This window comes from Diabrotica virgifera, chromosome 9, assembly GCF_917563875.1.
Source record: "Diabrotica virgifera virgifera chromosome 9, PGI_DIABVI_V3a".
Classification (NCBI taxonomy): Eukaryota; Metazoa; Arthropoda; class Insecta; order Coleoptera; family Chrysomelidae; genus Diabrotica; species Diabrotica virgifera.
This window is the reverse complement of record NC_065451.1, coordinates 16,877,153-16,893,227: the sequence shown is the minus strand read 5'-3', so window position 1 is coordinate 16,893,227 and position 16,075 is coordinate 16,877,153.

Here is a 16,075-nt window from a genome sequence, read left to right as displayed (position 1 = left end):
TATATCAAATAGAACATCACTCCAAAGTTAATTTGGCGGTTATGTTTAGGTTTGCAGCATCTGAAGAAATAACAGCACCGATGATTATTTCCCCATACAAACGACTTCCTAGCAATGTTATAAATTCAGTTCTTCGAGAATGGGGCATAGGCTGTAACGATACGGGATGGATGAAGAATGAAAACTTCTATGAATACATAGGAAACGTCTTATATAAGTACCTAGTTGCAAAAAACACTAAATTTCCAGTCATTTTGTTCGTTGATGGACATAAAACTCACTTAACCATTCAAACCAGTGAATTATGCTCAAAGTTATACAGCCTGCAGATGTTGCTGCATTAAAACCATTAAAGGCAAATTGGAACCGGGCAGTATTAAAGTTTAGACGAGAAAACCCAAACAAAAAGATACTATTGTCACAGAAGATACAATGACTTTAGATATTCAATCGACATCCGATAATCTGCCTTTAGTAAATCAAGACAACTCATTATATAAAGAAATTGACACCTCAATTGACACTCTTTTTTGGCCAAAAACCCCAGAAAGAAAGGGTAAAAAGCAAACAGAACAGTTGCCTTTCGTGCTCACTTCTTCAGATCTTCAAAATGCAGAGAGGCGTAAAATTGAAGAGAAACACGAACAAGAAAAAATAAAATTAGAACGAAAACAAAAGCGAATTGACGCAAAAGCAAACAATAAAGGTAAACAAAACAAAGAAACCAAGACGAAGGCAATAAAAAAAATTTCCACAAGAGCCAATTCCGAGAGCAAAAAATGTCAAAATGTTGTGAAGAATAAAGAAAATGTTACACTAAATACAGGTGATATTGTAGATACAAACACTTTTAAATCAGACACACTTCTTGATCATACAATTAAAAGCACTACTTTGAGAAGTGGAGTTAGAGTACATATACCAGAAGTGATTAACGCCAAAGAAAACCACGAACTGCCACGGAACCAATTTCCTGATTCTGTAGAGGAAAACGCTATTCTGCCCTCAATTGATAACGTATATTTTGATGTCTCCAACAATAAGAATTCATCAAATTTGAGGACTACTTCCCAAAGCAAATGTACAAATTTGGAAACCAGCAAAGAAAAACGTGCTGGTGAGTCGGCTAAAAGAAAGTTGTTTTTCGAAACAGAGGGATATCCAGAACATGAAAAAATACAAATTCTCTAAGATTTTGTTCTGAAGCTATTTCCTTGTGGCATTTTTATGATTAATTATTTATATGGGAAATAAGCCACAATTAAAATGAAAAAATAATTTTATTAACGTTTCGACGCCCAAATCGGGTGCCGTTGTCAAAATACAAAATATTACAGCAATATTTTGTATTTTGACAACGGCACCCGATTTGGGCGTCGAAACGTTAATAAAATTATTTTTTCATTTTAATTGTGGCTTATTTCCCATATAAATAATTAATTCTCTAAGATATATTGGTGAAACAATCAGACAACACCAACATGTCTGTAAATAATAATCTTTTGTATACAGGATTGTGCTATTCTTGTTCCTAAAATATTACTAAATCAAAAGTTGGAATAAAATGTTTATTTTGTGTCAGAGGCTCCCATATTGGTAGTTGTGTTAAAAAACAACAAGAAATTGAATATCTAAATAGTTTTGTGTGCCCTAACTGCACAAATAAAAAAAGAAAATTAGGAATTTTATGAGTGGCCAATAACTGTAATTCTATATGCCAATAACTATGTTTGCATGGCCAATAACTGTGTAATTTTGTATGTTTTTAAATTTGTGTTAATTTTTTATGTACATTATTCTTTTTACTAAAATACAATGAGTTTTTATAAAATTTGATGTTTCATTGTTATTAAAAAACCCTTACAAAATATTTCACATTAAAATATACCAATTTACAATTTTAATTCAATTGGAAATCCCTTAAGTGGCCAATCACTGTACCCGTTACCCTATTTGGTAGGTACATTTATTTCACCTAGCCACCAATGATCGGTTATTAGAATCCCGCTTATAAGAATATTTTTGCTTGGCTCGAAGGCTATTCTAATAACCGGGTTCGACTGTACTTCAAATCATCTTATGTTTGTGAGATAAGAATAATATATAAGATCCGCACACTGGTAACAAATTAATTACAGTAACCACTCGGGTTATTAGCGGTAGATCACCAAGTTTAATTTGTTTTAGTTACTAATACTACTATTATTGTCATGAAGATTGAAATGAACTGACTTGAAAAGTTACTTAAGTATCATTCTGTGTTTTCGTTGGTTATGATAGAAGAAATATTTCAATGAGTTGTAAAAAGAAACCGATGCAGAGTAGCGATGATATAGATAGATAAAGGCAGGCTGAAGAGGAGGACCTATAAGTGTATCCGGTATATAGAAAAATGTAAGCAAACATACAAAACATAAATACAGAAAACTAGAATACGTGGTAAACTCTTAAATATAAAATTAACCACCCAACAATACAAAAGTATTATAAAAGAAAGACTTACATTTTGTACAAACAAAATAAATGTATAAATAAGTATTACCTCAAAAGAGAAAGATTTACAACAAATATAATATGGATGATCACATATCAGCTGTCAGTGTCAGACTTTTCTGAAACTCTCACGTCGAAGGTCTTCCTTGGTCACTTAATTTTCCTAATTGGTCACTCATTGAATATGTATAAGACACGATAGGTAAGAGAATCTGTCAATATACTGGTTTAATATTGGATTAGCATCGCACTTAGCTGTATGACACATTCCCAAGAAAACGTCCATCACCCTATTCACAGTATTCCTCATAGAGTATTAACGAAAGATAATTCCCCTTTCATTGTTATTCAGAAAAATTCTAAGGCTATTAGCCACATTACTGTAATTTAAATACTAAATTATGTGTAGCATATTAATACATTTAAAAAAACCAATTTAGTTTTCTTCTTGTTCTTCTAGTGGACAATAAAATGCCAAAAAGCTTTTCATAAACTCAAGGAATTGTTACCAAACTTTTCAGTAATGGAATCTACAGATTTGCCAACGAAACACAAGTTTATTTTAAGAACTGATGTATCAAACATTGCACTAGAAGCAACTTTGTCGAACGTAATAACAGGGTATGCCAGTAGAACACTCCACAAAGCAGAAATCAATTATCCTACGATATAAAGGAACTTTTAAAAATAGAATAGAGTATTTCCAAATGGAGACATTATCTCCTGCAAAAGGAATTTGTTATTCCGACGAAGCACCGTTCGTCAGACACTTCAAGCAGATTAACTAAATTCAGATTGAAGTTAGAGCAATATAAGTTTACAATTAGATAAGTAGTTGAAAGCAGCTGAAAACCTTACAATAGATGCCCTATCATGAATAGAAGTGACATCAGAAGATTCCAGGTGAGAATTCAGTTTGTTGACGTCATACTGTTTTAATATCCAGGTCTCACATCCTTATAGTAATATAGAGACCACACATAACACTTTAGTGTTATCAATTTGATTGTGACTGATAGCTTGGGTTACAGAGCATTTTACGCATGTTCATGAAACCAGACCTTGCTATTTCAATGCGTCTTCAATTTCTTTTGAGTGGTCTAGCTGACTATTTAGCTCTTTGCCCAGGCATATGAAGCTTTGGGAACTCTGAACTTTATTTGTATGTTGGGTACAATTTGTTCCTGGGGGTTCTTGTGGAATACTATGATTTTGGTTTTGGAAAAGTGAAGGTCCAAGTCCAGCCTGTGAATTTCTTCCGATAGCTTATGAATATTTTTAGTTGGTCTTCTGTTTCCGCTAATACTACAGTGCCATCAGCATATCCTACATTGGTAATGATAATTCCATTGCCTCCGGCACCTTCAGGGCGATACTCATGAGAAGCTCTGATGATGAAGCTCTTACAAGCTTTTAGAAGAAGGACCGTATTAGTAGCGTATAAAAGACAGACACTCACGTTTATTAAGCTAAATTATAAAGGTGAATAACATTAAAATACTTAAAAAGAAGTAATCAGAAAAATGTGCGGGTAGGGACGGAATATTTTCAATTATTTGTTAAATTGCGGTCGTTACTGCGGTAGTCAGCCTAATGTTGTTTTGTTGTTTAACGTACCTCGAAAAATGAAAACAAGTTGCCGCTTTCCCCTGGAAACCCCGCTTTACTCCGAACAGTCGTTCATGAATCCTCTTTTTTCCTTCCAGTCAATTTATTTCACACAGACGACTTACAAACAAAATTTCAATTTCGGCAGCCATAGTTCAGGAAGATATTGAAGGTATGATATATAAAAAAAAACCTATGTTGTTTCCTATACACTATTACGCGACTTTATATGCCACTCAGACTTGCGAAGAACGTGACCTAAGGGATCAACATTGTGACTCTATTTCGACGTTCCAGTCTCAGCATTCGAACTCTGGTGTTACCGTAAAATGCTCAGAATATCCGCCATGAGCCATACGACAAATGCGGAAGTCTTTGTGAAGTCTCATCAGATGGTGGGCTCAATGCAAAATAAAAGACGAAAGACCAAAAAATTTCTTCTGAATATTTTCTCCCAAGTGGTAAGCCTACAAAGGTATCATCTACTCTAATGGCGATAAACGAAAACAGTTTATTAATATTATTTTCTGTTCTTTGCGCTAAAAATCAGATAACAATAGTTTGCTATTGCTTTTTCGTATATTCTTCTTCTTAATGTGCCCGTCCGTTCCGAACGTTGGCGATCATTCTGGCTATGATGACTTTGTTGGTTGCTATACAAAATAGTTGTATTAAGGTCTTTCTATACCATGCTGTCAGGTTAGCAAACCAGGATATTCTTCTTCGTCCTGGTGCCCTTTTTCCTTCAATTTTACCTTGTAAAGTGCATTGTAGTAGCTCGTATAGTAGCTTGTTTTATGCATATAAGACAGTATATCTCTCTTTTTCATCCCCCAGATAAGAGACTGAGAGGTTGAAATAGTGTCATAATGCGGTATTGTAGTGCCAATTTAATCACAGAGACTGACAAGCTCCTGCAGTTTCTGCAAGGTTTTCGGGCTCAATGAGCTTCATCACTGGAAGGCTTTGTTGATGTGTAGTTTAGCTTGTTTTAATTGATATCCAATTTCTCTTTCATAATTTTTGTCTAATATTGGTTTTGAGAGGCTGACTATGCGTGTGGCTACGTCTTCCGGTTTCTGTAGAGTTTGCTGTCGGTTTGTTTGGGCCAGGACCGTTTCGTAGTTTAACACTGATCAAGTAGTTCTTTACATTCGTCATGATAGCAGGGAATATAGGATTTGGAATACCTCGTAGTACGTGGCATATTATGTTCTATTTGCTAATGACTCTCAGTAGTTGATGCGAGGTTACTTTTGTCCGATAGATTTACTTTTACTTATTCTTCGGTCACCTATATTGATCACTGCATAACAGAACTCACCAGCGGAAATGCAAAACACAAATAATGACTGTGTAAACAGTTCTTAGAAGGTGTCGAATTATACAATCAGCCAGTGCCTGCATTATTAATATTATAATATTATTTAATCCTTAATATTTTGATATCAAAAGCAAAACCATAATAAACAAACCAGTGTTGCCATAGAATTTCAATTATTTAGTAAATTGCGGTCGTTACTGCGAGAGTCAGCCTAATGTTGTTTAACGTACCTCGAAAAATGAAAACAAGTTGCCGCTTTCCCTGGAAGGGAACAAATAACCCCGCTTTACTCAAAACAGTCGTTCGTGAATCCTATTTTTTCCTTCCAGTCAATTTATTTCACACAGACGACTTACAAACAAAATTTCAATTTCGGCAGCCATAGTTCAGGAAGATGTCACGCGCCATACCTGCTAGCTATATGATATATAAAAGAAAAACCTATGCGGTTTCCTATACACTATTACGCGGCTTTATATGCCACTCAGACTTGCGAAGAACGTGACCTAAGGGATCAACAAATGTGTGTCAAATTCCCCAATAGTGAATGAAGACAAACAATTTATTGCTAGGGGGGTGACAACAGAAATTGCATACTTTATTATACAGAACACGTAGTGGAAGGTATAGAAAAGGTCCGTCTCAGTATTTATGAATGTGAAAATAAAGTTTGGCTCCCTAGGCCAGTATCTGTCGGGACTCCGAAACCATTATCGAAGGAATTCGTTTCAGTTTCGGTTTTCCTATTCCAGTCTGCTTTCAGAGACGTTTTTTAATAACTTTTTCAAACTCTGTAAAACCATTATGAGTGTCTATATTAAGTTCTTTTTCTTTTTGGATACATTTTTTGCAATGAAAATGTTGTTGTTAGTGAACTTGCCGGAAAAGCGACACCTGGTTTCATAGCTCGGCAACTTTTTTCGCACTTTTAATTATATTGGCCAATCATATTGGTCCTGGTTGCTGGATAATTGTCAAGGCCGTAACCCAAAAAAAAATTATAAGAAGAAATAGTAAGATTTAGGTTATGTTATTAAAAGGTAAACAATTGTATGTAGTAAATAAAATTAATTATTAAAATGCAGTACTCCAAGCAAAATACAATTAATTAAATATACTTTTATTATAATAATTGCATATCATACCAATATTGTGAGTAACATACAATTTTTCTTCTTCGATGACAGTAGGTATGAAATATACGTCAATTTGACAATTTCAATTGACAATACGAATTATTTAAGACAGTTGCAAGATTTCTCCGCTATTCGCGCACGATCGTTTCTCGTATCCCCTCCAAGTACTTGCACACCGCGAATAGTGGCTTCTGTAGCATATTTTAATATATTATTATTAATTTTGAAGTATATTTTATAAACTGCTCTCTACACTCTACAGGGTGTCCAGAAACTCTACCGACAAACGAAGATAGGAGATTCCTCATGTAATTTTAAGTAATTTTAACCCAATTCATCTAGTCCGAAAATGCTTCCTAAGGGAGCTAGAGCTCTTTGAAGATGGCGTCTTGTAATTAGGTTTTCTTAAATAACTCCAGCACGCTTCTATTAAGACAAATGAAAATTGGTAAGCATATTTATCTTCCAGAGATAAATCGATTAAATTTATTGTGAACTTCTAGCACCGGTCATAGGCGTCCGTTTTGGGTAGGGCAACGGTTATTTTATCGCATAACTTTTTTGTCTTTATCTTTTAAGCATTTTTGATACTGGATTATTATATTGTGAGATATTTTAGTACTAAACGGTACTCTTCATTTAAGTCGGTAGGACACACCGTTTTCTAGAAAAATCGATTTGAAAATTTTTCGTTTTTTTTAATTTGAAAAAAAATTAAAAAAAATTTAAAAAAAACGGTGCATTTTACCAATTTATATCAAGAGTAACCTTTAGTACTAGAATACCTCATAATTTAATAATCTGAAGTCAAAAATTCTTAAAAATTAAAGACAACAAAGTTATACGACAAAATAACCCTTAACCTATCCAAAACGGAGGCCTATAGCCGGTACTAGAAGTTCGCAATTAATGAAATCGATTTATCTCTGGAATATAAATAAACGTAAGAGTTTTCACTTTTCTAATTGGTTTTTTTTGAAATTTTTTTTTGGAAATTCAATAACAAAAAATTTTCAAATCGATTTTTCTAGAAAACGGTGTGTTTCACCGACTTAAAGCAAGAGTATCTTTTAGTACTTTTATACTTCATAATTTAATAATCCAGTGTCAAAAATGCTTAAAAGTTAGGGACATAAAAGTTATGCGATAAAATAACAGTTGCCCTACCCAAATAATATACTACCCAAATAATAAATACGCGTACCAATTTTCATTTTTCTAAATAAACGCGTTCTGGAGTTATTTAAGAAAAACTAATTACAATACGCCATTTTCAAAGAGCTCTAGCTCCCTTATTAAGCATTTTCGGACTAAAAGAATTGGGTTAAAATGTCTTAAATTTATCTGAGGAATCTCCTGTCTTCGTTTGTCGGTAGAGTTTCTGGACACCCTGTATAGTTTTGGAAATTGAGGAATTTGGTCCATAAACTAATTAAGTCATCTGATACAAAATGTTCGAGAGATATAAAAACTATTTTTTCCGCAATCTTTTAGATGGTAATGAATTTTCTGTGTTTTTCCAAATGCTTTTTACATTATTTATAGAAAATTTTAAAAGGCAGTACAGAAAATTATGGAGATATAGATAAATATTAAATGGACTTGGCTGGTTTATGTAAAATTTCTCTATTTTTAAAGTGAAAATACAAACAAATAGAAACTATTGGAAAATTATAATTTATATCAATCAACCAAATGAAATAAATAAATAAATACATGTTTTATAGAAGTTTTATTTTTTTTAGATAAAAAAGTGATCAATGGAGAAGTCCCGTCATTTGGGAAGGCACTAATTTGCACTACTTGTATAGAAGTCAAAATTTGAAGTTTCTTCCTAATCCACGCCTTAGCATTAAATAATTTCAGCACTCAGTAACAAAATTTCAATGTCAGTAATCAATCACCAACTTTAAAGACGGTTTTGCCTCGCAATCCTACTTGGATAACAGGAAACAACTCCTTAGAGCAGTGGTTCTCAACCTTTTATGTCTGGCGACCCACCTTCTGATGTTTTTTTTTATATCCGCGACCTATCCCTCATCCATGATGATAGAAAAAAATAAGGAACGCGGTCACTGTACGCTACACAGCTGCTGTAAAAGCGACGCCGCGACCCACCTGAAATCCGCCCGCGACCCACTAGTGGGTCGCGACTCAACGGTTGGGAAACGCTGCCTTAGAGCAAATGATGCTCACTCTGTTCTCAAAAACATTGGTACACCACAAGGTTCAGTATTGGATCATCTACTTTTCCTTATCTTTATAAATGACATCACTAATTTAAATATCCATGGAAAAATTTTGCTTTTTGCAAATGATACCAGTATCACTTGGAGCAACGATAAAAACCTGGTCTGACTCTAATTTACTCTCTTTTAACGTGGATAAGACAGTAGCATTATACTATGAAGTAGCGCTTCAACCCTTGCTTCTAAATAACAGCCAGATCAGTTCCGTTGATTCTGTAAAATTTCTTGGTATTTTTTTAGACAGCAACTTCAAATGGTCCCTTCATGTCGATTCGTTAAGTAAGAAACTCGCCTCAGCTTGCTATGCAATAAGTACTATGAAGGGAAATCAATTTAGCATCTTCTAAAATAACATATTTTTCGTTGTTCGAGTCTCACCTTCGATATAGTTTACCTTTTTGGGGTTCTAGCACAGCTGCTCAAATTGATGTTATTTTTAAATTGCAAAAAGGGCAATAAGATATCTGTTTGGCCTCAGGAGATCACGGAATTTTAACACTTCCATCTTTATATATTTTACTTAACTTAATTCGTAAACACCTTTCCAGCAGGTCTTTCCAGCAAGGTCTAATCATCTCTACTCTACCAGAAATTCAATCTTTGATATTTATTTACCGATCCCGTCCACTGAGTTAGTAAAGAAATCTATATTATATTCCACAAAAAAAACTATACAACCATCTCCCTCTGCAACTTAAATCTGAAACATCTTTCCCAAAGTTTTGCAAAATGACAAAAGCCTATCTATCTAAAAGACCATATTATTCAATAAAAGAATTTCTTAATGAATAACTAAGAAAATTTGGTTTCATATGCAGCAGCTTAAACTTATTACTTCTTAATGTTGTATTTTATTTTTTGTACATATGTTCAATTTGCAATTTGCAATTTATATAAATTTTGTAATACATTGTTTTTGTCTTGGATTTTATATCTTGTATACTGTATACTTTTATATACTGTATATTGACGATTTATTTAATTTTAGTAAATTTTATTTGTTATTTGTTATTGATATTATTATTTTTTGACTGTATGTAAGCTTTGTCCATAAAATTGTAATAATGTTCAGTGATATTAAAGCATATTTCTATTTTATTCTATTAAGTAAATACTACTTTTCCAAATACTACTGAACTGTCAATAATTTTCAAACAGTATAAAAAACCAAAGCTTTTAACAACGCTTCCCAATGTCTTCGAAACAGTCCTCCACGCAATTCCACGTAATCTCTGGCCTAACTTAAAAGAAGTTGAAAACCCTCTCTCCAATATTTATGAATGCGAAAATAAACTTTTCCCTTGGGACTTTATAAGATCACATAACATAATAACGTAGTCTGACAGTCGAGCGCCTCAGCAAACTATTACTACTCAGCAGGTGGCATGTAGATGGAGGAACATTTATTTTATCTGCTGTTGGAACAATATTTTTAAAGTTGGTAGTTCTGTTTGGGAAGTTGGGCCATCACCGGAGTGTGAACTTTGCTGTTAAACATCGCTGTAGTATTTTATCCGGATTGAGTAAATATGACAATGATTTTGGAGGAAAAGTTACGAATTTTAGATAAATTTTCTTAATTAATTCAACATTATTAAGGCACGAGGTTGTTTTGACCTATTTTGAAGTATAAAAAACAATGAACAGTCAAATAAAATAAATGTTTATTTCCAAAATTTAATCGTGTAACTTGTCTTCTTCTTTTTTGTGGGTTTTTTTCCTATAACGAGTTCTCCGTTTTCGTCCTTCATAGCACTCTATTTTCCCAGTCACCTTTTCTCTGAGATCTCTATCCATCATAGCATCTTATACAGGGTTGCGAAGAAGTCTGGCAACACGGTAATTTCTCGGAAACCGCTAAAACGATTTTTATGGATTTTGGTAGGTGAGTGGTCTTTTAATGCGGCCAATATTATAGTGGTAATAATTACATTGTTGTCAAATCTTCGGTTTTTCTGGAAATCTAATATACTTTCTTATTTCAAATGGAACACCCTGTATATTTTTTGCGTTTTGGAATTCTTAAGAGATACTGATTATTTTTCCTATAATATTCCCTATACCTAAATGCCATATTTTCTATTGAGTTATTGCTAAATTTATTAAAAAAAATTTAAACAATTTATAAAAATAATTTTTTTGGCCAGGGTAGACATTATTTTAGGTTCCTTGGATCATTGTGAATAAAAAAGTTTTTTTGCAATTTTCCTCTAAAGTTAAGTGTTTCCGAGTTATAAACAATTTAAAATTGAAAAAATCGAAAAATGGCGATTTTCTAGGTTCAAAAACACAAGTAGAAAACATTATTTTTAAAACTACAAAGTGCCTAAATTCAAGTTCAGGCCTTATTTTATCAGTTACCGATAAGGAATTTGGTCTTTTTTCATTTCAAAAATATTATATTTTTTAGTTGTTAATGCAGCCCGATTGCCCGTTCTCTCATATGCGCTTCATTAATAATTAAAAAACAATATTTTAGAATAAAACGTGCCAAAAATTCTTACAAGTAACTGATAGAAGAAGGTTTGTTCTTGAATTTATATACTTTTAATTTAAAAAATTATTATTTTTTAGTTGTGTTTTTGAACCTTGAAAATCGTCATTTTTCGTTTTTTTCAATTTTAAATTGTTTATAGGTAATTGGAAAAAGATTAACTTTAGAGAAAAATTACAAAAGACCTGTTTTATTCCCAATGATCCAAAGAACCTAAAAGAATGTCTACTCGGGCCGAAAAAATTGATTTATTTAAATTATTTAAAATTTTTTTTTAATAAATGTAGCAATAACTCCGAAATTATGACATTTAGGTATAAAAATCATATGAAAAATAATCAGTATCCCTTTTAGGGCCGGTTTTCTCCAACGACAAATAGTAGTTTATTCTATTATTTTATTAGTTTATTTTACTCCATCTTACATGCATAGAATCGGCTTGGCAGATACTCCCAATTGTACTTGTGGCAAAATCGGAGATCTAACACATGTCATATTAGAACGTCATTTACAGATAAATAACATAAACGACCTTTATAAGGAATTAAAAAATTTAAAATTTTGTTTCCCAATAAACCTTAATACTTTAAAATTTACAAATGATATGGAAATTCTTCATCTCATTTATAAACATGTTCATTATGTAAATACAAGTTGTTAACTAGGAATAATTTGTTAATTTATCAATTAAATCCTGTGGGCATAACTGTCCAAAAGAAACTTTTACCATATAAATTAATCTAATTCAAACAAATATTTATCTCTTTGTTCTTGATACCATTAATAAACCCAGCTAAACAAACAAATTTGGTATTCGCAAAATTACTTATACTTCCTATTAAATTTTTGAAATGTTGGAATCTTAAATTCATATGCTTTTACGTAAAAAAATTAACTTCTGATTAGAAAAAAAATCTATCACATAGGTTATTGACTGACCTTTTTGATTCACACACAATGATGTCTCCTCTTGACCCAAACAGCTCCTCCTTGTTGATTATGTTAGGCTACCAATCAAAGCCCTCTCCGTTCTCAGCAAACAATCCAGCAGGATACCAGCAACTATTTCTCCAAAACACAAGCCAGGCTTCCTTTCACCAGGACTCGTTCAATAAACTCCAAATCTCTCTCCTCTCTTTCTCTCAACAATAATCTCCTGAGACCCAAGTATCTTTTTTACTTGGTGTCACAAATAATTTTAATAACGATAATTCTTGTAACTTACTCTCTTGGACTTTACAGAATCAAAGAGGTATTTCTTCTCGATTTGATTTGTCTCCCGTTCCACTTTTCAGCTACTCTCACTTATCAAACACAACCACTAGTACTTGCTTCTGAACTACTCACGAAAACTTTTGACTGCTCCTCTCGGCTGCCGGTCTACAATAATCCCTCTTTCCAAAACTATCTGAAAATTTAAACTTCTCTCCTTCCCATTCCAAATTGCCTAAACCAATCAGAGACATTTCTTCTTCCCCATTCTTTTTTTCATTCGAAACACCCACTCATACTTTCAAAAATATTTCTACCATCATACTAATTACTTTCGGGAAATTCTACAAAATTTAGTCAGGGTTAAACAAAAAGATTAAAAATTCCAAACTTTCTTTACCTTAATTTTCTAAGAACTAATTACCTATGGCCTCTACATTTCCCGTAATAAACAATCGGTTTAAAATACTAATCCTAAATAACTTTCACTTCACTTTTATTTACAAAAATGTTTTTAATATTCTTCATGGAAAAATTCATTAAGAAAAAACCACTTTGCGTTGAAAGCTAACTTCTAATAAATATTTACAAATCAATATACAGGGTGTATCAAATTTATGTGCCCGCGTTATATTAAAAAAAAGTAAATTTTTTATTCTATCTTTGATTGATAAATTGAAACACAATAATATCTAGTGATGAGCGAGATTGGTCTTGGTCTTGCAGCAAGACCAAGATCACCTTTTGGTTTGCAAGACCAAGACCAAGACCAGGTATTCAACACCAAGACCGAACCTTGTAAGACCAAGACCAACCTGCAAGACTCTTGCACTTTTTTGTGAAATTGGTTTTTTATTATTTAACTTTATTTTTTCAGTTCAATAATATATACTGACATTGTAACAGACCTTAAACAATATCGAATTTTTAAAATACATAATATTTTGGTTATATTTTAAAGTCGTTTTGATTAAGTCAAACCGTTTGCATTTTCTCAATCTTCAAAGTGTCCAGAAGGCAAGTTTTCAAACGGCGACAGTTCAAGGACAATTGAAATTACTTGTAAGACAAAAAAATGTAATTATATATAGGGTAATCCATTTAAAAAAAAATGCCATTAAAACGGTTTTTATGTACCAGTAGTTTTCGCTTTTTTGTCTAATAAAAATACTGACATTTCAATTCTTTTCGCATAATCGAGGAAAAATGTAGGTCGTTAAATTTAAAATTAATACCAAAAAATATCATAATAGATTTTGAAAAGGGATTCACAATGCTGTGAAAGCATTGTGGCCTGACTAAAAAAAATAACTGGTTGTCGATTGTAATGGTATCAAGCTTGGTATCGCAAAATCCAAAACTTAGGTTCAGTTTCTGAATATAATGACAAAAATTCCGAACTGGGAAATTTTTAAAATTATTTTTTGGATTAATTTTTTACAATCAACGAAAGTTGGAAGTTGAATTATTTGTGAAAACCCCGGATGACAAACGCGTAAAGAATGTTATTGATTTCGTAGTTGAAAACTATTTGGAAGAATCTAGGTTTTCCCCAGAAAGGGCCAGTACTACAAATGGTATGTGCCGCACTTGAAATGCATGCGAATCATTTCAGTGTGTTTTAAATTCTAGTTTTTACTACCCACATCCGAATATTTTCAACTTTTTAAATGTCATAATGGGTATTCAATCCAAAAATATGTGAAAATAAAAAGTGCGAATAACTCGTGCTACGAGAGTAATGTAGTTTAAATAAAATTAAAGAACTGCAAATAACAAATTACAGAATTAAGCGTTTATAACTCCCCATTAGGTTTAGTTATTATGTATAGGGCCTATAGTATTAGGTCTATAAATAGGTATGATAAATATGTATGTATTTACTAAAAAGTATGTTTTAGTTAGTTTATAAAAAAACTTAATTATATTAAATAAAGTACAAAAATATTTGATTTTTGTGTATTTTATTCGAAATTGTTTGGTTCAAATTATTACTATCAAAAAAGTAAGACCAGCAAGACTCTTGCAGCAAGACCAAGACCAAGAACAAGACCGGCTAGTGCAAGACCAAGACCAAGACTGCCTTTTAGCTGCAAGACCAAGACCAAGCTTGCAAGAACAAGACCAAGACCAAGACAAGCCTGGTCTTGGTCTTGTTCTTGTTTTGCTCATCACTAAATATATCGCGAAATTTATGCTGTTTAGGGAAACAATGTGATCACTGACGGTGAAGTGCGTCAATGGTGCCAAGAATTGTGACTTGTCTCTTCAATTCAAGTGGGAGGTGTTTCCTCATCCGCCTATAGTCCGGATCTTGCACCTAGCGACTCCCACCTGTTTCAAGCAATGAAGATCTGCCTTGCAACGCAGCGCTTTGATGACGATGCGAAGCTACGAGACAGCATTGAACACCTGGTTTTGAAGTCTCAGGCGGCAGAATTTTATGACAATGGTATTTCAAAGCTAGTTTATTGCTATGGTAGGTGTCGAAATTTTTTGGCAGACTATGTAGGAAAATAGTATTTGACCGTCTCTTTCAAATGTATATAAAAAAGAATGTGTGTGTACTTTGTACGCACGTAAGAAGTTATACTTCTACTACATATTATGTGATTTTTAAGACAATACCAAAAATTTAAAAAAATAAAAGAATAAAACGCACACAAACACATTGAAAAATGCCACAAAGAAAAAATGATTTCTGAACGATAATAATTGTTGGCAAAAATTTTAAATACGCATTTTCTGAAAAAAAAAAATTATATAACAAATAATATACTTACAATCATGAAATGCATAAAAAAATAAAAAAATAAAAACTTATAAAAAAATAAAAAAATAAAAACTTGCACCGGGAATCGAACCCGAGAATTTCGTGGCGCTTTGATTCGTAATCGAAGCCTAGACTCACTCGTCCAATTCCACATTATTTGTCATGTGGAAAAATAGGGTAACTGAACGTTTTACTGTTTGACAGTTGTTTTGAATATAATTAAATTATGTAGTTTAAATTTTGTGGAAGAAAATATTAAAATATAACAAAACAGTAAAAAAACAATATATTAGATGAAGATTGGTACCACCAAGTGGATTTGTTGGTAATCAAATTAAGTATATAAATCAAAGCATTACATACCCACTAAATAAATAAATCTACGCCAAAAAATCATAATTTAAAAATAAAAATCGGACCTAATTTGGGATTTCTCTCTAAAATCCCCATTCTTGAGAAAATAAATGTACAGTAGAGCGTCGATTATCCGAACGTCGATCAACCGAACGACCGCTTATTCGAACTATGGACTCCCGCGTCCCGGACTCGAATACCGAGCAAGCGTTAGTAATTGACGCTTAAAATATCTTCAATTTTCTTCAATATTGTATCCAAAAATAATTATGTTGTTGCAAAGACTGCACTTTTTTGTTTAGTTGCTAGTTGTCATTATCAAGATATAAATAAATATGTAGGTATATAAATATGGCTTTTATTCACTTGTGGATAAATATGTATGACTATAAATATGTATCAATATATTGTAGTTCGATTATCCGAACAAAT